The following is a 26,699-nucleotide window of genomic DNA, read 5'->3' as shown; positions in this document are numbered from 1 at the left end:
TCAGGGAGGCTTGTGTTGGAGTTCTGATGGGTGGAGCTGGGTTTCTTCTGTTTTTGAAGACAATGGTCTGCTTTTCTGGTTGCCTGATGTCCTCTGCCAGCCTACAGAAGTTGTTTTGTGGAGTTTGCTCAGCGTTGAAATGTTCTTTTGAGGAATTTGTGAGGGAGAAAGTGGTCTTCCCGTCCTATTCCTCCGCCATCTTTCCAATGTAACTTCATTTAATCAGTCCAACCAAGAGCTATGACAAGAATAACAAAACCAAAATGACAATATAGTAATTGTTCATTTCTTAATGCATTTTACTTGAGTGGGTTGCCATGCCCTCCTTCAGGGGATCTTCCCAACACAGGGATTGAACACAGGTCTCCCACATTGCAGGCAGATTCTTTACCATCTGAGCCACCAGGGAAGCCCAAGAATACTGGAGTGAGTAGCCTATCCCTTCTCCAGGGGATCTTCCTGACCCACGAATTGAACAAGGGTCTCCTGCATTGCAGGCAGATTTCTTTACCTGCTGAGCTACCAGGGAAGCCCTAATGCATTGGTAATCTTGAATAAGTCATGTACCTATTTTGTATGCTAGTTTCTTAAACTGTCTAAGTAGATAAAAGTTACATAAATAGTTTGTTACGTCTAGACTTATCAGACAGTTACTCAGGTATTTTAAGAATTTCTTTAAAGTGCTAAGAAAGTAAGGAGAGTGAGTGGGTGGGGTCTTTTGTCATTTGAAAAGCCCTGTTTTTACACATACACACACACGCGTGCATGCGCACACACAGTCATATACTGTCACACGGAAACTTACACATAAGCATATACTTAGAAATTCTATGTGAAAAATTATTTTTAATAGTAGTAAGGAGACACTTTGCTGTTTGTTCAGTATTCAATTGTATTACAGAAGCACTTGCTATCTTAATTGTTAAATACTCTGGAGCTACTTCTGCTTTATTTTTTTATCATTATTTGCACTGCTTTTTAAAACCTATGAAAAAAACTATACATTTTCATGGGCAGATAACTCTGGGTCTTAATTAGAAGAAAAGTGTATTGAAGTAAAAAGAAGTATTTTATTTTCAGAAACACTTCTAGTCATAGGTCTTATACAGTTTACACTTCTTCAAGTCCTGAACAAACCCTCAAGCTACTCTTGGATTTCTGTTTCTAATTTCAAAGCCTCAGTTCAGTTTGTGACCCCTTGAATTGCAGCACGCCCGGCCACCCTGTCCATCACCAGCTCGTGGAGTTCACTCAAACTCACGTCCATCGAGTCGGTGATGCCATCCAGCCATCTCATCCTCTGTTGTCCCCTTCTCATCCTGACCCCAGTCCCTCCCAGCATCAGAGTCTTTTCCAATGAGTCAACTCTTTGCATGAGGTGGCCAAAGTACTGGAGTTTCAGCTTTTGCATCATTCCTTCCAATGAACACCTAGGACTGATCTCCTTTAGAATGGACTGGTTGGATCTCCTTGCTGTTCAAGGGACTCTGAAGAGTCTTCTCCAACACCACAGTTCAAAAGCATCAATTCTTCGGCACTCAGCTTTCTTCACAGTCCAACTCTCACATCCATACATGACCACTGGAAAAACCGTAGCCTTGAGTAGACGGACCTTTGTTGCAAAGTAATGTCTTTGCTTTTGAATATAATATCTAGGTTGGTCATAACTTTCCTTCCAAGGGGTAAGCATATTCCTAACTAAAACAAAGAGATTTATACTTAAAAGATTCCCACTGATGAGGACGAGCCTGTTTTGTTCCTTAAAACCTAAGACGATGAGTTACCCAAAGGTGGTGGGGGATAAGGGGGAGAGATAATAGTATGGAAAGATAACATGATGGAAGACAGCAGATTAGGAAGCTCTGGAAATCAGTTCCTTCCCTGAAACAACCACTGAACTGGTAGAAATGCAAAGTGGTACAGACGCTTTGGAAAATAATTTGAGTTGCTTGTAAAATTAAACATATCTTACTGTGTAATCCAATATTTCTTCCCCATGATATTTTTATCAAGAGAAATTAAAAATGTGTTCATACAGAAACCTGAACATGGATACTTATCACAGCTTTATTATAGTTGCCAAACTTGGAAGCAATTACAGGTATCCTTCAGAGGTGAATCAATAAGCTGCAGTATATCCAGACAGTGGAATACTATTCATCAGTAAAGCAAAGTGCTCTAGCAGTCTATCAAAGACATGAAAAACCTTTAATGCATAATAGTGTATTAAAAATCCAATCTGAAAAGGCTTTCATACTATATAATTCCAAGTATATGATGGGATGGAAAAGAAAAATGAAGGAGACATTGGAAAGACCAAGGGGATGAATAATAGAGCACAGATGATATTTAGAGCAGTGAAAATACTGTGTATGAAACCATAATGGTAGATGCATTGCATTACAAATTTTTCCAAACCCACAGAATTCATTACAAGAGGGAATCCTAATGTAAACTATAGACTTTAGGTGATCATGATACTGCAGTGTAGGTTTGTCTGTTGTAACAATGTACTACTCTTGTGGGATGTTGCTATGACAGAGTCTATGCATGTATGGAAGGAGGAGGTATATGGGAAATCTCTGTAACTTCCTCTTCTTTTTTCTGTGAACCTAAAACTGCTCTAAAATTATAAATATTAAAAAAAACTAAGTAAAATGAACACTAGTATATTTTATTTTTGATATATAGCTCTTTTTATTTCCTGCATCGTTTCAAAGCAAGTGCATACAACAATAAATATGTTATTGCACAAAAACAGTAGTATAATTGGTGATAAATAAAAATTAGCAACATAAATGGAATAGCAGAGTTAGATAGAGTTAGGTATTTTATCAAAGATAATTTGGTATCAATTCAAAATAAACTGTTAGAATTTGAATTAAAAATCTCCATGTTAACCACTAAGAAATTAACTCAAAAATACAAAGCAAAGAAAATGAAGAGGTAATTAAAATGGTACACTGGAGAAGAATTTTTAAAATCAAAAGAAGGTAATATTAAAAAATTAAAGTATAAAATCTTTTTCTTATACATATATATAAGATATATATATATATAAGAATAATAAATGGCAAAAGTGAATATTCCATTATTAGTAATTACTTTAAATAAGCTGTGACCAACCTAGACAGCATATTAAAAAGCAGAGACATTACTTTGCCAACAAAGGTCCGTCTAGTCAAAGTTACGGTTTTTCCAGTAGCATGTATGGATGTGAGAATTGGACTATAAAGAAAGAATTATGATGCTGAATAATTGATGCTTTTGAAGTATGGTGTTGGAAAAGATTGTTGAGAGTCCCTTGGACTGCCAGGTGATCAAAGCAGTCAATCCTAAGGGAAATCAGTCCAAAATATTCATTGGAAGGATTGATGCTGAAGGTGAAACTCCAGTAATTTGGCTACCTGATATGAAGATCTGACTCCTTGGAAAAGACCCTAGTATTGGGCAAGATTGAAGGCAGAAGAGTAGGGGACGACAGAGAATGAGATGGTTGGATGGCATCACCAACTTGATGGCCATGAGTTTGAGCAAGCTTTAGGAGTTGGTGATGGACAGGGCAGCCTGTCATGCTACACTTTATGGGGTCCCAAAGAGTGAGACACAACTGAATGACTGAACTGAACTGCAACCTGACAGTTAATTTATAGATATTGTAAAAATGGAAGAAAACAACGATGTTTCAATAAGAGACTACCATTTAACCAAAAGACACAAAGAGGAAGAAAGTGAGAGAATGCAAAGAGATAATTCATACAGATAGTAATCGAAAATAAGCTGGGATGGCTCTAATAATAATAGAAAATACCAATTTTTAGACAAAAAGTTTTAGAAGACATGCATTTATATGGATGAGTCAATTCGTCAAGAGGGGATATCAAGCATAAACATATGCACATCTAACAATAGACCCTTGGGATATATAAACATTCACAGAATTAAAGGGAAAAACAGATACTTCTCAGTAATAATTGGAGACTTTAAACCCCACTTTCACTAATACATAAAATATCTTGAGTGAAGGTCAGTAAGGAAATAGACAACTTGAACTATACTTTAAAAACAACTGCTGCTGCTGCTAAGTTGCTTCAGTCATGCCCGACTCTGAGCGACCCCGTAGATGGCAGCCCACCAGACTCCCCCCAGAAACACTGTACTTAGCAACAGAAGATTTCACATTCTTCTTAAGTACACGTGGAGCATTTTCCAGAATAAAGCGCATGTCAGGCCATCAAATTTCAGTAAACTTAAAAAGATTGAAATCATAAAAGGTTTCATGTCTTGGCTGCAATGAAGTAAAGCTGGAAAGAAATAAAGGAAACTAGAAAATTCATAAATATGTGGAAATTAAACAGCACACTCTCAACCAACCAGTAGGTAAAGAAGAATTGTTAAAGAAACTATAATATATTTTGAAATGAATGAAAGTGGAAACACATCCAAAACTTATAGGATGCAGCAAACTACTACTCAAAGGAATCTGTAGCTAAATATTTATGTTAATAAGAAAGATTTCAAATAAGCCCGCCTTTATCCTAAAGAGGTAGACATACAAAGACAAACTAAGATAAAGACAAAGATAAAGTCATCAGAAGGAAATGAATAATAAATATTTCAGTAGAGATAAGTGAAAGGATAGAAAACAATAGAATAAATAAAACCAAGTTGTTTCTTTAAAGGTTATTAAAATTAATGACTCTTTAGCCAAACTCATTAGTGAAGAGATACTCAAATGAACATCACTCTGTATATAAGAATTAATTCAAAATGTATCAACTTAATTTAAGAACTAATTTTTTGCACTGTTAGAAAAAAATAGGAAACCTTTATGTCATCCCATTTGGCAATGAACTCTTGATTTGAAAATGGAAGCATGAGCAACTAAAGAAGAGTTGAAAAATCTTAGCCCTCAAAAGACTTGGTAATAATTTAAACAGATGAATGAGGGAAGAGGAGTAGGCAAGCTTGATCCTAGCATTTTAAGGGGCTCACTCTGTGTGTTTTACACGCTTGAGTTTTGACAAATAATGACATATATGACATAAATGACAAATATGACAAATAATGACAGTATCATATAGAGTAGTTTCACTGCCCTAAAATTCTACTATGCTCAACCTATGCATCTTCTTCCTGCTCTGAAATCAAGGTAATCTCTTCTTTTTTTTAATCTCTCTAATTTTTCCTTTTCTAGAATGCCTTGTAACTGTAATCATACAATATGTAGCCTTTGCAGATGCACTTCCTTCAGTTAGCAGTTTGTATGTAAGGTCCCTCCTAACTTTTAGGTAACTTTTAAGAGCTAATTCTGTATTATAGTTTCAGTTCAGGAGCTATTATTTGTGCTTTAAATAGTTGTATCCACATATTATTTATTATTTATGTACTTATTGACTTTGTTTTAGTATATTTGAGAAAATTTATTCAAAATATTTTAGAATCAATTAAATTAACATCAAGGTTTAACAAGATTCTCAGTTATGTGAAGTTTCTTAGAGTTTAGTCAACTTAGTTTTCACATTTGTTTAATTGAAAGTTTTTGTGAATATAGTAATATGATCTAAATTAATATTTTCCCAAATACACTAAACTTATAAATTATCTTCTCATTAATTATGTCTAGTTTTTTCATATCAAATTTATACATATGTAAAAAATTATTTCCATATCTTTTGTATGAAAATTGCTCAGTCATGTCTGACCTTTGTGACCCCATGGACTGTAGCCTGCCAGACTCCTCTGTCCTTGGACTTTACCAGGAATACTGAAGTGGGTTGCTATTCCCTTCTCCAAGGGATCTTCCCAACCCAGGGTTTGAACCTAGATCTCCTGCATTGCAGGTAGATTCTTTACCATCTGAACCACCAGCGAAGCCCATCCTTTAATATGTTGTTATTTTCTCATTAATTATGCTCAGACTTGTCAAATATCAAACTTACAGGAAAATTTATTTCTCTCATCTTGATAAAGGGTAAAGGCTAAGTAATAACTGAAAATGTATGTGTAAAATTCAAAATCAAAGACACACTCAGCATATGTGTTTAGTCATGTCCGACTCTGCAAACTTATGGAATATAGCCTGCCAGACTCCTATGTCCATGGAGTTTTCCAGGTAATAAAATGGAAGTGGTTGCCATTAACTATTCTAGGGGATCTTCCTGATCCAGGGATCAAACCCACATCTCTTGTGTCTCCTGCATTGGCAGGCAGATGGAAAGCCCGTCCTATAACATAATTTATTATTTTCTCATTAATTATGCCCAGTTTTGTCAAATATAAAACTTACACATATGTGAAAAATTATTTCTCTATAATCTTATGGGTAAAGGCTAAATAATAAATAACTGAAAAATATATGTGGAAAATTCAAAATCAAATACATATCCAAACAAATCACCAGATAGATTATTTTTAGATAATCTATCCATTGAATGATTGATTTGGGTATTCTGCTTTTTACTTTTAGATACAATATTTTGTTGACCAATCTGTCTTCATAGAGAGGAGTATAACTAAAAGTATTTGTCTGCATAGTTAACTAAATAAAATTTCTAGTGCCACACTAGAAAACTAAAGGGGAGAGATATGGAATTGAGGAATACAATTTATATTTTTCTCATAAAGACACAAGTTTATAAATGCACTTACGAAAATATCTTCCAGAATACAATTAATATGAAACAATTTTATGATCATATCTGGTTATATAAACTATATATTGAACAATAATGTAAAAATATTAAAAATAATTATTAGTATTATTGTCTAGCTAAATTTGCCACATACTTTTCAGTCGTTTTCTCTTTATACTTCCAACTTAGCAGAAACAGCAAGTCTCCATAGATAAATTGAACAGTTTTTTACTTTCCATCATGAAGAAAAAAATGAAATCTTATTAACTAAAACCAATGTGTTACATAAAATAAGTTTAGAGAAATGTTCATTAAACTAATGGACCATTTGTGAATTAGTACAAATTGAACAATTACTGAACTATCTGGTAAGAATGAACTTGGATCAATGAAAGTTGCTGTAACAATCCGGTAGACATAAACTCATAACACTTAAATGGAAAGGAGTTCATAGAAATATGCAGAGGAGAACCATAAAATAAGACACCCAATGAAGAAGACACAGCTGTTACAAACTTCTGTTTACCTAAAAAATTAAAAAAAAAAAAACATATACTCGAAATTCCATAAGCTGAAAGAGCCATGAAAAGATGGTGATAGATTTTAAAAGGACTTAATCAGAAACTGATAAAGGTGTCATTTTTCTAAGGATTCAGAGGATTTAAATAATATAATGAATACAATTAAAAAATCACTATAAGTTGAGCATTGATAAAAATCATTGGAATTAACTGTAAAGGAAGACACAACATCTGAAGGATGTATTCTCTGACTAAAAATGTAGAATAATAAGAAAGTAACTATTAGCAAAGTCTATACGTTATCGATTAATAGAAAATTACATTGGATGCTGAAATATTTAGTGTTACTTTGCAGTTGTGCAAATCTCCATATACTGATTCAAATTGCAAATATATGCTAGAGACAGTTGATGTATTTAAATAAGGAAACATAAGACTAAGCATTTCACTGTTTTGGTAGTCATAAAGCTTTAAAAGGAATGGAAGTATCCATTAGTGTGCTGCTGCATTGCTTCAGTCCTGTCTGTCTGTTTGACTCTATGGACTGCAGACTGCCAGACTCCTTTGTCCATGGTATTTTCTAGGCAAGAGTACTAGAGTGGGTTGCCATGCCCTCCTCCAGGGGATTTTCCCAACCCAGGTCTCCTGCATGCAGGCAGATTCTTTATTACTGAGCCACCAGGGGAGCCTCATCCATTAGTATGGAACTGGTTAAATTTTTATGTATTTATTCTTTATGGATAGTTTTCAAAGCTAATAGTGTCCCATGGAAAACAAGCTTCAAGAAAATATAATTTTGGGAAATTAAATGAAAAATTAAATTATTAAATGTTATCTAGTTATCTATCTATACACATATATTAAACACCTTGGGGCTTCCCAGGTGGTGCTAGTGGTAAAGAAACCGCTTGCCAGTGCAGGAGACCTAAGAGAGGCAGGTTTGATTCCTGGGTCAGGAAGATCCCTTGGAGAAGGCAATGGCAACCCACTCCTGGAGAATCCATGGAATAGAGGAGCCTGATGGGCTATATAGAGTCATAGGGTCACAAAGAGTCACACATGACTGAAGCAACTTGGCACACACTTTAAATGGCCTTATGCTTCCAAATTCATGATAGTGGTTGGCTTTAAGAATGACTTAGGAATAAGATTAGGAAGCTAAAGTGTAGGAAAATATTTTTTCCATTAAAATAATCTGTATTCTCTATAATGGCCTATACAGGAAAAGAATCTTGGAAAGAGTGTGTGTGTGTGTGTGTGTATATATATATATGTATGTATAACATTGATTTTGCTGTGCACCTGTAACTAAGAAAACATTGTAAATCAACTCTATGCCTATTTTTTAAAAATCTCTTATATGTTTCTTGCTATACGGCATTCTGTAAAAGGCACAACTGTGTAGATGTTAAAAAGATCATTGGTTTCCAGGAATTAGGGGGAGAGAAGGATGAGTAGCAGAACTGTAGAAGATTTTTAGGGAAGTGGAAGTAATGTATATGATACTATGTTGGTGGATGCATGCCACCCCTACGGTTGTTCAAAGCCAAGAAAGCATAACACCATGAGTGAAACCTAATGTAAACCATGGTTGGTGATAGTGGTGTGTCAATATAGGTTCAGATCCCTGTATCTTCCTCTCAGTTTTACTGTGAACCTAAAACTACACCAAAAAAGGTCCTTAAAAATCTGATAAATGTAAATTATCTAGGATGATGTAAAATTTGGTTTATAATTTTGAATAAGCATGATTGCTTAAAATGAAATAGAGAGTAAATCACTGATTGACTGTTACACTCATCAAACCTTATAAGAAGTCTTTAAGATTCTTGGTAGCAATAGTATACTCACTGACCTTGATGTTTACTAAGCTTGCTGCCTGAGATCTTATCTCTCCCCAAATAGTAAGGGATCTGCAATGAGCATTTACCCTGCTTTTTTCTCCTGCAACTGACTTTTGCTGATTTCAGCTTTTGCTGTTTGGCTTGGGCCTGCTTCACTCCTCATGCATTTCAAGGTTGGATGATAGGACATGTGGATATGTGCTTATTGTCAATAAGCTAATTAGAGGAAAACAATCTGAGATAAATATCCAAGTCTGAGACTTAAAAGACAGTTCTTAGCCAGGATAGGGTTATTTTGATACTCATAAATATCATACAGATTACGAAAAGTAATGAAGCACTACTTCTGCTAACAACTACTGCTGGAATGTGTGTGTGTGTGTTTTAATAGCTTTGTCCACAGCTAAATTATAGACTGTGTCCAAGAGAAGTATTTGCACATTTTATCAGTGCTTGTTTTCTATCAGTCTGTTAAGGCAGCCTCCACTTCATGTTTGTATTCCTCTGTATATATGCTTGTTATGTGACTATCTTACATGAACAAAACAAAAAATAAATTTAAATCTAAATGTATAAATTGGAGGTGCCTTGTTTGTTGTTTTGGTCTTCTATGGGGTTTCTTTTTTGGTAGATTTTAAATAAATATGCCAGTCTCAAGTAGAGATTGTGTGAGTGTGAGCCGAATTTAGTTATCTGGGTAAAGGTGGATGTATGAAACAAAGAAAAAAAAAAAAAACAAGGGATATGATAAGAGATAGATCCAGAGGAAGTTTCATAGTTTACTGTCTTCCATTATAACTATTATACTACTCTACTGAAATTGCACTATGGTGAGCATGGTAGTTCTTATAATCTGTGGTATTTAACAAAGGTGATTTTGTGTTTTTTTTCTGCCTGTGTGCATACCTAATTCCTGCATTACCATGAATTTTCTTTTAAAAACCCAGAAGAACCACCTTCTTTTTGTTTCATATAGCATTATATATTTGTCCTTTTAATTATCTCACAGTGCTATAGAGTAATGCAATTATAAGAAAAATGTATAACTCAGCATCATATTTCGTCATTGTAAAAATAGCATGAAATACATGACAAGTGAATTCTCAGTAGGACCTTAGATAAACTGAGGGAGGCTCCTGCTTAGCTGTTGTCTGTTTTGTAATTTAAATTCCTTCTACAGTTCTCTAACGGACGGTAATTTAGATGTATCATTTAAACAACTACTGTCATACTGTCTTCCCACAATTACTCAAGTTGAAGTGAAAAATTACTCCCCAGCTATTCTTAACCTGGTATTTTATCAAATAAAGGAATTTATGGATTGTTCTAGCGAGCATTTAAATAATAAATGAAAAGAATTCCAGATGAATACATTGTCCTTTAAAGTTAGAAGGGTTTCCTTTCTCAGAGGAGCAACTAAGATGCCAAGCCCTCTCCATGTTGACTTATTAGTGTCACCGAAAGGAAGTAAATTGTTGGAAATACAAAGAAAGTAGACTTAGAGCCCTCGTGTGAATTGTTCATGCTCAGTAGATACAGAACAGTTTCTGTTGAAATGTAAAAATCTGTATATAGAGAGATACCCACATAACTGTCACACTCAACACTCAACATTATTTGCCCATAAAATATTTCATACTGGTACAATTATGAATAATTAAGAATTTAGAAACTAGGAATCTTAAGAAGGACCAGGCTGTTTCTCACTGGTAAGTAAAAGAACTTAAAAGTAATCGGTGTACTTATCTAATCCATCACTCACATCTTCAACTGATATTTCTACAAGGTTTTCTCTTATGCTTATTTTTCTTTCTCATCCTTTAATATAGAACAGTCAATAAATTAATAGTAAGAACTGAAATATTTTCAAACAATTTTTTAAAATCTTTATTAACTAATTTATTATCTCCCATTTCATTCCCTCAGTTAGAAAACATTTCAAAGAAAATTTGGAAAAGATAATAGCAATTTTTCATCAGACTAACACAGTTCATAAGACCTGATGAGTAAATCCTGCCTGGTCTTTTCAAATCCAGTAACTAGAAAAAGTTGGCTTAAAGCTCAACATTCAGAAAACTAAGATCATGGCATCTGGTCCCATCACTTCATGGCAAATAGAGGGGGAAATAGTGGAAACAGTGGCTGACTTTATTGCTTGGGGCTCCAAAATCACTGCAGATGGTGATTGCAGCCTTGAAATTAAAAGACGCTTACTCCTTGAAAGGAAAATCATGACCGACCTAGATAGCACATTCAAAAGCAGAGACATTATTTTGCCAACAAAGGTCCGTCTAGTCAAGGCTTTGGTTTTTCCAGTAGTCATGTATGGATGTGAGAGTTGGACTGTGAAGAAGGCTGAGCACCGAAGAATTGATGCTTTTGAACTGTGCTGTTGGAGAAGACTCTTGAGAGTCCCTTGGACTGCAAGGAGACCCAACCAGTCCATTCTGAAGGAGATCAGCCCTGGAGTTTCTTTGGAAGGAATGATGCTAAAGCTGAAACTCCAGTACTTTGGCCACCTCATGAGAAGAGTTGACTCATTGGAAAGGACTCTGATGCTTGGAGGGATTGGGGGCAGGAGGAGAAGGGGATGACAGAGGATGAGATGGCTGGATGGCATCACCGACTGGTTGGACGTGAGTCTGAGTGAACTCCAGGAGTTGGTGATGGACAGGGAGGCCTGGTTTGCTGCGATTGATGGGGTCACAAAGAGGCTGACAGTACTGAGCAACTGAGCTGAACTAGATTGTATGTTACATTGTATCACTTATCAGTTTCTTTGGAGAAGTATCAGGTATCCTTGCAGACAAATCGAGCTTTGAAATCAAATGTACCTGGACTGGAATCTCAGGTCTCTCAATGAATGCTCATGTGAACATAGGCAATAATTTCTGATCTTTAATGTCTTCAACTAGATTTTGGAGGAAAAAAAATCTTTTTAATGTTTATAACCTCATTTTTTTATTAAGGAAAAATTGACATATAATATTAGTTTCAAGCGTGCAAAATAATGGTTCAGTGTTTGTATACATTGTGGAACAATCAGCACAGTAAGTCTAGTTTATCTTATCACCTTACATAGTTACCAAAATTATTTTCTTGTGATAATAATACTTAGCATTTTTTGAATAGGTAATGCAATATTGTTAACAATAGTCATTATGCTGTACATTAATTCCCCATGATTTATTACTTTATAACTGAGAGTTTGTAGTTTTGACCCCGTTTACATATTTTCCCACCACCACCACCCCCATCCTCTTGCAATAACCTGTCCTCTATCTGTGAGCTTGGTTTTGTGTGTTTGTATTTGTTTTTTTTGTTTTTAGATTACATATATAAATGAAATCAGATAGTACTTATCTTTTTCTGATTTATTTCACTTAGCATAATTACCTCAAAGGCTCTCCATGTTGTTGCAAACAGCAAGATTTCATTTTTTTCTATGACTTATATTGTTGTCAAAATGTCTTTATCCATTCCTCTGTTGATGGAGACTTAGATTGTTGCTAGGTCCTGGCTATTGTAAATAATGCTGCAATTAGTAATGGACACATAGATCTTTTTAAGTTAGGGTTTTTATTTTATTCAGATAAATACCCAAGAGTTATTGCTATTTTTTTTTAAATGATGCAGGTATGGTTTACTAAGCTTAGTACCTTAGTACAGGTGCTTAGTACTTAGTACACTGTGCTTTAGTACAGATGCTGAGGTTTGCTGAAGGAGCTCTTAATGTTCAGAGCCTGGAGGAAATTTTGCCAATTTTTATTGAGCAGTTACACCAGGAAGTTGACAGTGAAGTGGATACTGTACACAATCTCATCATCTGTCATCCTCATGTGGCCAACAACCACTACTGTGGACTTCACTTCATCAGCTTTGGCCACCAAGTTCCTATTTTGGGTCAGCAAGGAAGGGAACTTGCCAGCCTTATTCAGGGCTACACCCAGGATTTGTGGAATCTGCTTGATAAGAGACTCTTGAAGCCAAAAAGGCATCATAGTTCTTGGCCAGTTTCTTGACCAATTTCTTATTCCTGTTGAGTTTCTTCAGCGCCTTGTTGTCCATGTGGGGGATGTCCACAGCTTTGCTTTGGCCTTATCACAATGTCCCCCAGAACACATATTTTTTTAAATCAAATTGTTGTTGTTACTGATGTTTTGCTCTTGGATTGTATGAGTTCTTTATTTATATTGGATATTAACCCATTACCAGATATGATATTAGCAAAAATTTTCTCTCATTCGTCAGGTTGCTTTTTCCTTTAATTGATGTTTTTGTTTTTGTTTTTGCTGTGCAGAAGCTTTTTAGAATGATATACTACTGCTTTTTTGTTTATTTTGTTGTTTTTGCTTTTGCTTTTGTTATCTGGTTTAAAAATTCATCACCAGGGCCTAATGAAGAAGCTTATTGTCTACATTTTCTTCTAGAAATTTTATGTTTTCAGGTCTTACATTTAAGTGTTTAATTCATTTTCAGTTAATTTTTGAGTATGGTGTAAGAGAGTCATCCACTTTCATTCTTTTGCATGTAACTCTAATTTTCCCAGAACCATTTACTGAAGAGACTGTCTTTCTCCAGGGTATATTCTTGACTCATTATAAATTAATTGACCATATATGCGTGGGTAAAAAATCTTGAAGTATTCGGTAAGCTTATATGAAAATAAGTTAAACACTTGATAAAAATAAGCATAAAACATAATATTATTATCACTTTTTATTATTTTCACATGAGTTATTGTCTTTTTATCTCTGTAAATAGAATTATTTGTTTACTTTAGTCTAATACTGAATTAAGAACACTTCATATACCATGGACCATTTCCTTAACTCCTTATGACCTAGTGTCCCAATAATATGACAACTTCATTATAACTCTCACATCAAAACTAGTAAACCCACTTTGCCTGAAATATGATTGGCTCTATTGTCTAATTTTTTGAAAATACTTTAACAAATGATTATATATGATGTCATCTTTTTCCTAGGTGCTTGGATCTCTCCGTTAAACATAAAGACATTCTGGATCATTCAAATGGTAGGAATTTCAGTTATTTCTTTGGAGTTTATCTTTTAAATTTTCCTTTGTGTAGTGGGAGTCCTGACTAGTCATTTTTATTTAATATGCTGTATTGCTGGAAAAAGTCTATATGCAGGTAGCTGGAAAGTATTTCTCTCTCACAGAGATCTTTTCTATCTCTGAAATTGATGATTCACATGGGACATAAACATTTGTGTTGCCACTAGGATGTTTTTGTCTCAGAGTTTACCTCATGGGCTTTATTCACATGTTGGCATATTGTTTGTTAATGCCCTAAATTTTCCCTGAAAAGTTAAGTCTAATGTATGGCAGGATTATAGCACACTAAAACAGTACTGCTATTACCTTTGCCTTTGAAGTAATTGATAATGCAGTTGATTATGTTAATAATATTGTGGGAATGATATTGGATACTAAATATTCAAGGTTAAATTTGGAAATTATTATCCTTAATTAAAAGCTCATTCAATTTTATTCTTCCTAAATTGTTACTGTTATAGTATATGAAAACTTATCTTGGCCAGTGTTAAAACTTTGGTGTTGCATAACTATGTCTTTTGCATAAATATATCTTATTCTTGTTAAATGCAAAAAAAAAATGCTTTCTAGATTGTATACTTCCATCATCTGATAAAGTTGGGATTCAAAAGTAGTATTGCAAATTATATTCCTAAGTCTATTGATACAGTTTCTAGGCACATGATAACATATAAATTATGTCATACTGGTCCTTTATGTATGAAATAATTTGGGGCTGGGAGGATATGCCTTAATTTTCGATTATATTTGTGGATTTGTGAATTTCTTATGTTTGTTTTATCTATATTTTGTTTTGTTTTATCTATATTTTTATTTATATAATTTGACTTTATGTTAATTATATATGTTTATGCTCAATTGCTCAGTCATGTCTGACTCTTTGCCACCCTTTGGACTGTAGCCCACCAGGCTCCCCATCCATGGGATTCTCTAGACAAGAATACTGGAGTGGGTTGCTATTTCCTCCTTGAGGGTATCTTCCCAATCCAGGGATCAAACTCAATGTGTCTCTTGCATTGGCAGGCAGATTCTCTATCACTGAGCCAGCCACCTGTGAAGACACTTAGGTGTATATGACTCTTAAAATATTGCTTGTGTACCCTTTTCGTAGTATATATTTTCTACTTGATATTTTTGCCTTAAGTTCATTTTTCAACTATAAATATTGAGGTATAAGAATTTTCTTGGGAGGGAGATTCCTCTTTTTCAGGTGTATTTTCCTTCATCCATTAATTTTTACATATTTTGTGAAGGTATGCTTAGTTTTATTAGCAAAAACAGTACATAGTTAGAAGAGAAGTGCTCTCTTTTTTAATAGATGAGATTAACATGTGATTATAATGACTATAGACATATTGCAGTTATTATCACCTTAAATTGTGTTTTTTATTTCCTGTGCATTTTGTTACTTTTTAAAATTTGTTAGTTTTGTAGGATTGATATAATTTTTTCTTTAATCATTTATAAAATATCCATGTTACTCTTCCATAGCACATTTAATATTTTACCATTGATATATTAATTCCAATTAAAATTAATTAGAATATTTGTCCTCATAAGATAAGAAATAAAATCAGTGGAATGGTTTCTCTTTGAACTTATTTTCCCTTTTTCTGCATTATTGATTTATGTTTTTAATTCTAGTTATAAATAATAAAATTATTTATATTTTTAATTCTAGTTCACTTTGAATAGAAAATTTGCATTATTTATTTACTTATTTGATGTTTACAATAAATTTTAATCATACTTTCTGATTTGCTATATAAATTTCTTTGTTCACCCTAGCTTCCCTTGTCCCTTTTAAAATACATGGATTAATTTATCTGCTGCATTAATTTCTCATTGTAATGAATGATAGTCTTTAGTAATCTACTCACTGAGAGTCTCTAGATAATACATTTCTGCATCATTTCCCTAAAATGTTGACAGTGTACCCTTTCACTTGAGCACCAGTAGAGAGTAACTATATGCCAATTTATCAATGTTTTCCATTTACTCTGAAGCTCTGACTCCACTGTTTACTGATTCATTCCTGCTTATAAAATATCTGCTAATTTGATTGTTGTACTTTTCCAGATCAGTCTTTCTCTTTTATTTTGATATTTGTCTTTTTCTTGATGTTCTGCACTTCAGGATTCAATGTCTAATTGATGATTTTTCCAAAATTTACACAGCTCTGCCAATGTAATCTAGTGACGCTTTTAGTCTGAGGATCCAAACATTATTTGGTGCTAAAAATATTTAATCATGATATTCCCTTTATCTTTAAATAGTCTCCAAATGTTCCTTTATCCTCATTGTCAGTATTCCCTTCCTTAATAACTTCTTTTAAATATATGATGGAGCTACTCATTCTAACCACATTTAGTTCTCTGCATGCATCATTTCAGTCTATTTATGTTTATTCTTCAACTCACTAAATCTTTTTACAGATATGTTGTATCTAATATTTGTTCTGTTTGCTGACTGTGTGTGAGATAATTTTTATTTGAACACCTGAATATTTTCATTTCTAAAATCATCTTTTTTCATACTCATCACTTCTTATTTATATATTTTTCCTATTGCTATTTAATGAATTACCAAAATCTGCTGACTGAAAAAAACAAACACACATTCATTGTCACAGCTTCTGTGAACCAGGAGGCCTGGCATGGCTTAGCTGGACACTGCTCCAGGTCATAAAAGGCTATTGTCATGGTGTGGGCCAGGTTGCATTTTATTCTGATAACTTAACTGGGGAAAAATAGGATTCCAAGTTCATTTAGGTTGCTGTCAGTGTTCATTTCCTCATGACTCTTTAATTGAGGTCCTCAAATTCTGCTTACTGATTGTTGACTTGTGGGCTCCACCAGGTTGTGGAAGTTGCCCACCATTCCCTGCCATAAGGATCTTTATGAATACTTTTACAAGATGGAAGCTTGCTTCTTCAAGGCCAATATAATACTTCTATCCCTAAGTCTCTCTCCCCAGTGGCTAGGAGTCTTACATGAGAAACATAATCATGGGAGTAACATCCCATTATCTTTGTCAAGTTCTGTTGTTTAGAAGCAAGTCATAGATTCCACCTGTACTCCAGGGAGTATACTAAGTGTGACACGTTGGGGTGTCATCTATTACATATTTACCACATTATTTAATTCCTTTATTCTTTTCAGGGTTTCTGCTCTTCATACTTTTAAACAACAGCAACTATATTCATGGCCCTCTGGGGAATGCTGCATAATATTTCCATCTGTTCATATTCAATATCCTTAATTTTTTGCATTTTCTGTTAAAAATGGTGATTTTTGTTTGAAAGCTTATGAGCGCTAAGATTTTTGTTTGAAAGTTCATGTTATGAGATTATTTTTCTTCATTATATTTCATCTTGCATGATATTTCATCTGACTCTTTGCAGTCATCAGTGTTGTGGATTCTTGGCATGGGTCTTACGTTAGGAAACTTAGTGTTTTGTACTACATGAGGAACAGTCTACCCACCAAGACTAACTTATCTGAGGTATAGGTGGCATAGTGCCCAGATTCTACAATATTCTTGGGGCCTGGGGAAATGTTTTCATTTTAATATTTTTTAAAATAAAAATAATAAATATGTAGCAATGAATCTTGTCTGGCTTCTATTCACTTTCATACTAGTACAGTAATATAAATTATATATATATATATACACACACACATATATGTATATATATGTATTTACTGAGGAAGGGGCCCACAAAGACAAAATGAGTAGAACTCATAACAGCTATGCAGTCATGATACTAATCCCACTGGACATTTTAGCTATATGTAGTATTGGCTTACACTGTTCTCATTTCCAGAAGGGAGAAAAATCACTGTTCTCTGGTACTTGTAGATCTGTTAGGTTTAACTATTTTAGAATCTCATTCACTTGCTCATTCACTTGCATAGATGAAGCTGTAAGAAAAAGAAGGAACTCCTTAAAATTTTTGGTATAAAAAAATGGACTACTTATAGAGCTGTCCACAGAATTAATGCATGACACTGTTATCTCTTAGTTGCTGATTTAGCTAAGTCTGAAAGTCAGATCAGAAATTTTCAGCTTTAGACTGATTAACATAAACTTGAACCAGAATCAATTAAAAAAACAAAAGTAAACAATTGACAGTTAAACATACCTAAATATTAGGGGAAATGAAACAGTGGGGTCTAAAACGCTGGCATGAGGCAGAATCATGTTATTATAAAAGTGAAGTCACTCAGTCATGTCTGACTCTCTGCGACCCCATGGACTGTAGCCCACCAGGCTCCTCAGTCCATGGTATTTTCTAGGCATGCATACTGGAGTGGGTTGCCGTTTCCTTCTCCAGGGGATCTTCCCAAACCAGGGATCAAACCTGGGTCTCCTGCATTGTAGGCAGATGCTTTACCATTTGAGCTACCACAGAAGCCTGATATATATTGTTATTATAGTATATATCCCAGCAAGATGGTAGGAGGGGCAAAATCACACTTAGAATCAAAACCCTTACCTGCCAAAGATGCTCAGAGAGCTCAAACAAACCTTGCGTGCACCAGGACCCAGAGACCCCACAGAGACTGAGCCAGAACTGTGTTTGAGTGTGTCCTGTGAAGGTAAGGGTCAGCGGTGGCCTAAGGCAGGGGCAGCGGTTCTGGATGCAGCAGACCTGGGTATGGTATAAGCCCTTTTGGAGGAGGTCACCATTAATTCCACCATAGAGCCGCCAGATCCTACACAGGACTGGGAAACAGACTAGCAGAGAAGCAGAACCATGTGCACACCAGGACCCAGGAAAAAGGAGCAGTGATCCCACAAGAGACTGACCCAGACTTGCCCGTGAGTGTCCAGGAGTCTCTGGTGGAGGTATGAGTTGATGGTGGCCTGATGCAGGGTCAGGAGCACTGAGTGCTGCAGTGTGTGGATGGGACCTTTGAAGGAGGTCACAATTATCTTCATAACCTCCACCATAGTTTGGCCTCAGGTCAAACAACAGGGAAAGAACATCATCCTGACCATCAATAGAAAATTGGATTCAAGATTTACTGAGCATGGCCCCACCCATCAGAACAAGACCCAGTTTCCCCATTAGTCAGTCTCTCCTATTAGGAAGCTTCCATAAACCTCTTATCCTTATCTATCGGAGGGCAGACAGAATGAAGACCACAGTCACATAAAACTAACCAAACTGATCACATGACCACAGCCTTATCTAACTCAATGAAACCATGAGCCATGCTGTGCAGGGTCACCCAAGATGAACGAATCATAGTGGAGAGTTCTGAAAAAATGTGCTCCACTGGAGAAGGGAATACAAACCACTTCAGTATTCTTGCCTTGAGAATCCCATGAATACCATGAGAATGCAAAAAGATAGGATACTGAATGATGAACTCCCCAGGTCAGTAGGTGCCCAATGTGCTATGGAAGATCAGTGAAGAAATAACTCCAGAAAGAATGAAGAGATGGAAGCTGGAACATTATGGCCATGAATCAAGGCAAATTGGAAGTGGTCAAACAGGAAATGGCAGGAGTGAACGTCTACATTTTAGGAATCAGTGAACTAAAATGGACTGGAATGGGTGAATTTAACTCAGATGACCATTTGTATCTATTACTGTGGGCAATAATCCCTTAGAAGAAATGGAGTAGCCATTGTAGTCAACAAGAGAGTCCAAAGTTCAGTACTTGGGTGCAGTCTCAAAAACGACAGAATGATCTCTGTTTGTTTCCAAGGCAAACCATTCAATATCACAGAAATCCAAGTCTGTGCTCAGAACAGAAATGCTGAAGAAGCTGAACGGTTCTATGAAGACCTATAAGACCTTATAGAACTAATGACCCAAAAGGTGTGTTTTTCATTTTAGGGGACTGGAATGCAAAAGTAGGAAGTCAAGAAATAACTGAACTAACAGGCCAGTTTGGCTTGGAGTACAAAACAAAGCAGGTAAAGGCTAACAGAGTTTTGCCAAGAGAACACACTGGTCATAGAAAACACCCTCTTCCAGCAACACATGGGAAGACTCTACATGTGGACATCACCAGATGGTCAATACTGAAATCAGGTTGATTATATTATTTGCAGGCAAAGATGGAGAGGCTCTATACTGTCAGCAAAAACAAGACCGGGAGCTGACTGTGGATCAGATCATGAACTCCTTATTGCCAAATTCAGACTTCAATTGAAGAAAGTAAGGAAAACCACTAGACCATTCAGGTAGGACCTAAATCAAATCCCTTAACGATTATACAGTGGAAGTGACAAATAGATTCAAGGGGTTAGATCTGATAAACAGAGTGTCTGAAGAACTATGAATAGAGGTTCGTGACACTGAACAAGAGGCAGTGACCAAGACCATCCCCAAGAATAAGAAGTACAGAAATGCAAAACAGTTGTCTGAGGAGGCCTTACAGATAGCTGAGAAAAGAAGACAAGCTAAAGGCAAAGGAGCAAAGGAAAGATATACCCATTTGAATTCACAGTTCCAAAGAATAGGAAGGAGAGATAAGAAAGCCTTCCTCAGTGATCAGTGCAAAGAAATAGAGGAAAACAATAAAATGGGAAACACTAGAGATCTCTTCAAGAAAGTAAGAGACAGCAAGGGAATATTTCACACAAAGTTGGGCACAATAAAGGACAGAAACTGTATGGACCTAACAGAAGCAGGTTATATTAAGAAGAGGTGGCAAGAATACACAGAAGAACTGTACAAAAAAGATCTTCACGACCCAAATAACCATGATGGTGTGCTCACTTAGTTAGAGCCAGACATCCTGGAATGCAAAGTCAAGTGGGCCTAAGGAAGCATCACTATGAACAAAGCTAGTAGAGGTGATGGAATTCCAAATCCTAAATGATGATGCTGTGAAAGTGCTGCACTCAATATGTGAGCAAATTTGAAAAACTCAGCAGTGGCCACAGGACTGGAAAAGGTCAGTTTTCATTCCAATCCTGAAGAAAGGCAATGCCAAAGAATGTATGACCTATAGCACAGTTGCATTGATGTCACACGCTAGCAAAATAATGCTCAAAAAATTTCTCCAAGCCAGGCTTTCACACTATGTGAACTGTGAACTTCCAGATGTTCAAGCTGGATTTAGAAAAGGCAGGAACCAGAGATCAAATTGCCAACATTCATTGGATCATCGAAAAAGCGAGAGAGTTCCAGAAAAACATCAACTTCTATTTTATTGACTACATAAAAGCCTTTGACTGTGTGGATCACAACAAACTGTGGAAAATTGTTAAAGAGATGGGAATACCAGACCGCCTGACCTGCCTCCTGAGAAATCTGTGTGCAGATCAAAAAGCAACAGTTAGAATTGAACATAGAACAACAGATTGGTTCCAAATAGGGAAAGGAATATGTCAAGGCTGTATATTGTTACCCTGCTTATTTAACTTATATGCAGAGTACATCATGAGAAATGCTGGACTGGATGACAACACAAGCTGGAGTCAAGATTTTTGCGTGAAGTATTGATAAACTTACATATGCACATAACGTCACCCATATGGCAGAAAGCAAAGAAGAACTAAAGAGCCTTGTGATGAAAGTGAAAGAGGAGAGTGAAAAAGTTGGTTTAAACTCAACATTCAGAAAATGAAGATCATGGCATCTGGTCCCATCACTTCATGGCAAATAGATGGGGAAATAATGGAAACAGTTACCGATTGGTTTTCTGGACTCCACAATCACTGCAGATAATGACTGCAGCCATGAAATGAAAAGACACTTGCTCCTTGGAAGGAAAGTTAAGACAGCATATTAAAAAGCCGAGACATTTCTTGCCAACAAAAGTCCATCTAGTCAAAGCTATGTGTTTTATCCATTAATCATGTATGGATGTGAGAGTTGGACTCTAAAGAAAGCTGAGCACTTAAGAATTGATGCTTTTGAACTGCGGTGTTGGAGAAGACTCTTGAGAGTCCCTTGGACTGCATGGAGTTCAAACCAGTCAATCCTAAATGAAGTTAGTCCTGAATATTCATTGGAAGGAGTGATGCTGAAGTTGAAACTCCAATGCTTTGGGCACCTGATGCAAAGAAGTGACTCTTATGGAAAGACTCTGATGCTGGGAAGAATTGAAGGCAAGAGGAGAAGGGGTGGATAGAGTATCTGACGGTTGGATGGCAAAACTGACTTGATGGACATGAGTTTGTGCAAGTTCTGGGTTTTAGTGATACAGGGAAGTCTAGCATGCTGCAGTCCATGGGGTCGCAAAGACTCGGAAACAACTGAATGACTGAACTGAACATGGAATAAGATGTACTCATCCATTTGTCTGCTCTCTATCTGAGTGGGCATCCAGGTGGCATAGTGCTAAAGAATCTGCCTGCCAGTACAGGAGACACAAGAGATTTGGTGTCAATCTCTGGATTGGGAAGATCTCTTGGATTAAGAAATGGCAACCTGGTCTAGTATTCTTGCCTGGAAAATCCCATGGACCAAAGAGTCTTGGGTCTATAATCCATGGGATCACAGAATTGGGCACACCTTGTGACTAAGCGCACACACATACTCCTGGGTATGAATGAATGGGAAGACCCAGAGTTTCTTATCTGTAGAGGACAATGTATGCAGCATTGGTTGCTGGGTAGTAGGGCAATCTGTAACTTTGCTATCCAGGAAGGGAGAGGAGTATCAAAGAGAAAGACTAGATGGGATGATAAAAGCTGTATTCTCATCATAAATTTGTTGCAGATGAGTGTAGCCCCTTAGCAGATATCCAGAAGACCTGATGTTGTAAGCAAAGAAAGTAAGATTATTGTAGCCTTCTTGCCCTGAGGTTGCTCTTTGGCTATTAGGGCTTCCAGTAACACACCATCATCCATCCCCCTGAAATACACGATGACTTCCATTGATGACAACGGATCCATCAGTTCAGTTCAGTTCAGTCGCTCAGTGGTCATGTGTGGATGTGAGAGTTGGACTGTAAAGAAAGCCGAGCACCAAAGAATTGATGCTTTTGAACTGTGGTATTGGAGAGGACTCTTGAGAGTCCCTTGGAATGCAAGGAGATCCAACCAGTCCATCCTAAAGGAGATCAGTCCTGGGTGTTCATTGGAAGGACTGATGTTGAAGCTGAAATTCCAGTACTTTGGCCACCTGATGCGAAGAGCTGACTCATCTGAAAAGACCCTGATGCTGGGAAAGATTGAGGACAGGAGGAGAAGGGGACTCAATGGACATGGGTTTGGGTGGACTCTGGGAGTTGGTGATGGACAGGGAGGCCTAACGTGCTGCAGTTCATGGGGTTGCAAAGAGTCAGACACGACTGAGCAACTGAACTCACTGAAAGCTCAACATTCAGAAAACTAAGATCGTGGCATTCGTTCCATCACTTCATGGGAAATAGATAGGGAAACAGTGGAAACAGCTGCAGACTTTATTTTTTGGGGCTCCAAAATCACCACAACTGACTCATTTGAAAAGAGCCTAATGGTGGGAAAGATTGAGGCAGGAGGAGAAGGGGACGACAGAGGATAAGATGGCTGGATAGGATTACCGACTCAGTGGACATGAGTTTGAGTAAACTCCGGGAGTTGGTGATGGATAGGGAGGCCTGGCTTGCAGCGGTCCATGGAGTCACAAAGAGTTGAACACACCTGAACGACTGAACTGAATATGCTATATACTATGAGAGGAGGTACGGGGGTTTCGTTAAGTTCCTTATGTTATTAATAGAAAATGTAGCATTTTAAAAACAGCCATGGCTTTAGAAAAATGACTGTTCTTATAAAGACTTGATTTTAGATTTCACATATTAATATTTAAAAACTTGTAACTAATTTATATTTTTAGTACTGTCCTGTTAGAAATTTCTGAGAAAATTCTACAGAAATTTGGGAGGGAATGTTATATTTATGCCACCTATTTAAATAAGTAGACTGAAGAAATGATCATATTATAGGTTATTCATAAGTTCATTTTAAGAAATTTACCATATAGAGATGCCTTAAAAACTAGTAGTAAAACTACCATATGACCCAATAATCCCACTACTGTGCATAGACCCTTAGGAAACCATATTTGGAAAAGACACCTGCACCCCACTGCTCATCACTGCACTGTTTACAATAGCTAGGACATTGAAGCATCCTAGATGCCCATTGACAGATAAATGGATAAAGAAGTAGTGGTACATATATACAATGGAATATTACTTGGCTGTAAAAAGGAATGTGTTTGACTCAGTTCTAGTATGGTAGATGAACCTAGAGGCTATTATACAGAGTGAAGTAAGTCAGAAAGAGGGAAAAATATCATACATTAACACATATATATGGAATCTAGAAAGATGGTACTGATGAACCTCTTTGCAGAGCAACAGTGGAGACACAGACATAGAGAATAGATTTGTGGACAGGGGAAAAAAGATGGGTGAATTGAGAGAGTAGATTGAAATATATACACTGCCATATGTAAAATTAGATAGCCAATAGAAATTTACTGTATGATGCAGAAAGCTCAGATTTGGTACTCTGTAATAACCTAGAGGGTAGGATGGGGTGGCAGATGGAAGGGGGACATTTGTATACCTATGCCTGATTCGTGTTACTATATGGCAGAAGCCAACACAATATTGTAAAGCAATCATCCTCCAATTAAAAATAAATTAATTAAAAAATTTAAAAAAAATTACTAGATAATCTTGAAACTATATCTAATAATAATTATATAACATTTTCTTGCTAGATTTATAGTTACTTAATTCACTTATGTAGTTAAAAAGTGCTTATTCAATATATTTTGTGCTTACTCTCATCACTCAAACTCTGCATGTAATTATAGATTGAGATGCAACCTGTATTTCGTAATACTGATCTCCAATTTATAACAAATATTAGCCAGTCAGTTTCTTAACACCCAAGTCATCAGAAATTTTTGGCAGTTCCTCCTCAAAACTTTAATAATATACCTAAGTGACCTTAGATTTTCTTTCTTTACCTGGATGTCAATTCACAATGCCTGAGGCTGAAATAATATATCTTGCCTGTAGCAGCCCCATGCCACTTGGCCCCAACTTGAACCATCCTTACTTTCTCCGTCTCCCAACTCTTCCATAGATTACATCCTATTGTATTTGACTTTTTTAGATCGAATTTAAACTCCAGGTTAAGGTCATTGCTCACATTCTTTAAAATTTATATTTCCTTTGCCTTTCTCCTTTTTAATATACAGAGGCTAATATTTCTTTTTGCAATGACTTTTTCTTTTTTGCCTTCTCATCATTATTCCCTTTAATGACAAATTATTTAATGACTTTTAAGGCTAGCAAGTGTTATGGTTTCTTCATTATTCCCTACAAGACCATAAACCCCTCATTACTCAGTTACCTTTAATTTTATAGTCCCAGTGAAACAAGGTCATTAATACATCCCCGGTAGATCAAACATCTTAACACTGTTTTGTCATCTGACTTAGTTACTAAGTTTTATATCATATAGGTGATTTATAAAGTGTCACCTACATTAAAATAACTTAGTGAAATAAATGTAACATACAATGAAAGCATCACATTAGTATTTTTGAATAATATAGGTAACAGTCTCTATTTATTTATCTAGAAAGCCCCTTCATTATTGGGGTGGTTAGAGGAATTGTGTCATTTATGTAACAGAATTCTAATGTACAGAGGGAATAATTGAAAAATAATGATATTGTTGAATTTATTAAGACAGAGTAGATATGTGTATGAATATGGCTGATTCATGTTGTACCACAGAAACTAACACAACATTGTAAAGCAGTTATATTTCAACAGAAAAAAGGCTGATAACCAAAATGAGTATAATAAATGTAGATCTGTACATACTAGTTCTCATTTACTTTTGCAGATGCACCATCTTTTTTCAAGACTAGTAAGAAACATATTCCTGTATTTTACTGTATAGAATTGGTGGTGTCTGTCTAAATATACTCCTCTAAATACAAAGAACTTCTAAATATAAATCTAAAGAGCATGTCTAAATTGAAATCATTTCCTGTGTTTTTGGTTAATAACTATTTTAAGGGTCATTTTATTCTTTGCCAAAACTAATTATAAAGGATATCAATAAATCAATTTCTGATTATGCATATGAGAATTATATGTTTGGTTCATTATCCAAAATACAGTGTCTTAAAAATTCAAATCAGCTTGTATTTAATATTCTTGTAGATTCTTCCACCTCACTGGTGTTTTCTAAATGAACGTTTTAAACAAATTATAAAATTTGCCTGAGAATGACTGTTAGATTTGCCTGTGTCCTTCATGCAAATCTTGAAAACACTTTAAAAAATGGAGCATCTACTAGTGCAAGGATATGTCTTACATGCTGAGAAAGACCATATCTCTTATAGACCACTTTAATAAATAATCAAGGAAATATAGTCTAAAAGAAGAATAACTCGTGTGTGTGTGTGTGTGTAAGTTCAACCTAAAAATTATAAAAAAGTTATGATTTAATCCTTGGAAGCATTGAGAAAAGATAAAGGCAATTGCTTCAATTTGGGGCTGGTTGTTCAGAAGTTTCTATAAACAAGGAAAGATCAGAAAGGAAACTTTTCTCTCATTAATTTATTTATTTAATCTATGTTTATTGAGAATCTACTGGGTACTGAACACAATTCTATGTACCTGGTAAA

The sequence above is a fragment of the Budorcas taxicolor genome, chromosome 3 (genome assembly GCF_023091745.1).
Source record: "Budorcas taxicolor isolate Tak-1 chromosome 3, Takin1.1, whole genome shotgun sequence".
NCBI classification, from domain to species: domain Eukaryota; kingdom Metazoa; phylum Chordata; class Mammalia; order Artiodactyla; family Bovidae; genus Budorcas; species Budorcas taxicolor.
The sequence above is the reverse complement of the archived record's forward strand: the minus strand, read 5'-3'. Positions refer to the sequence as shown.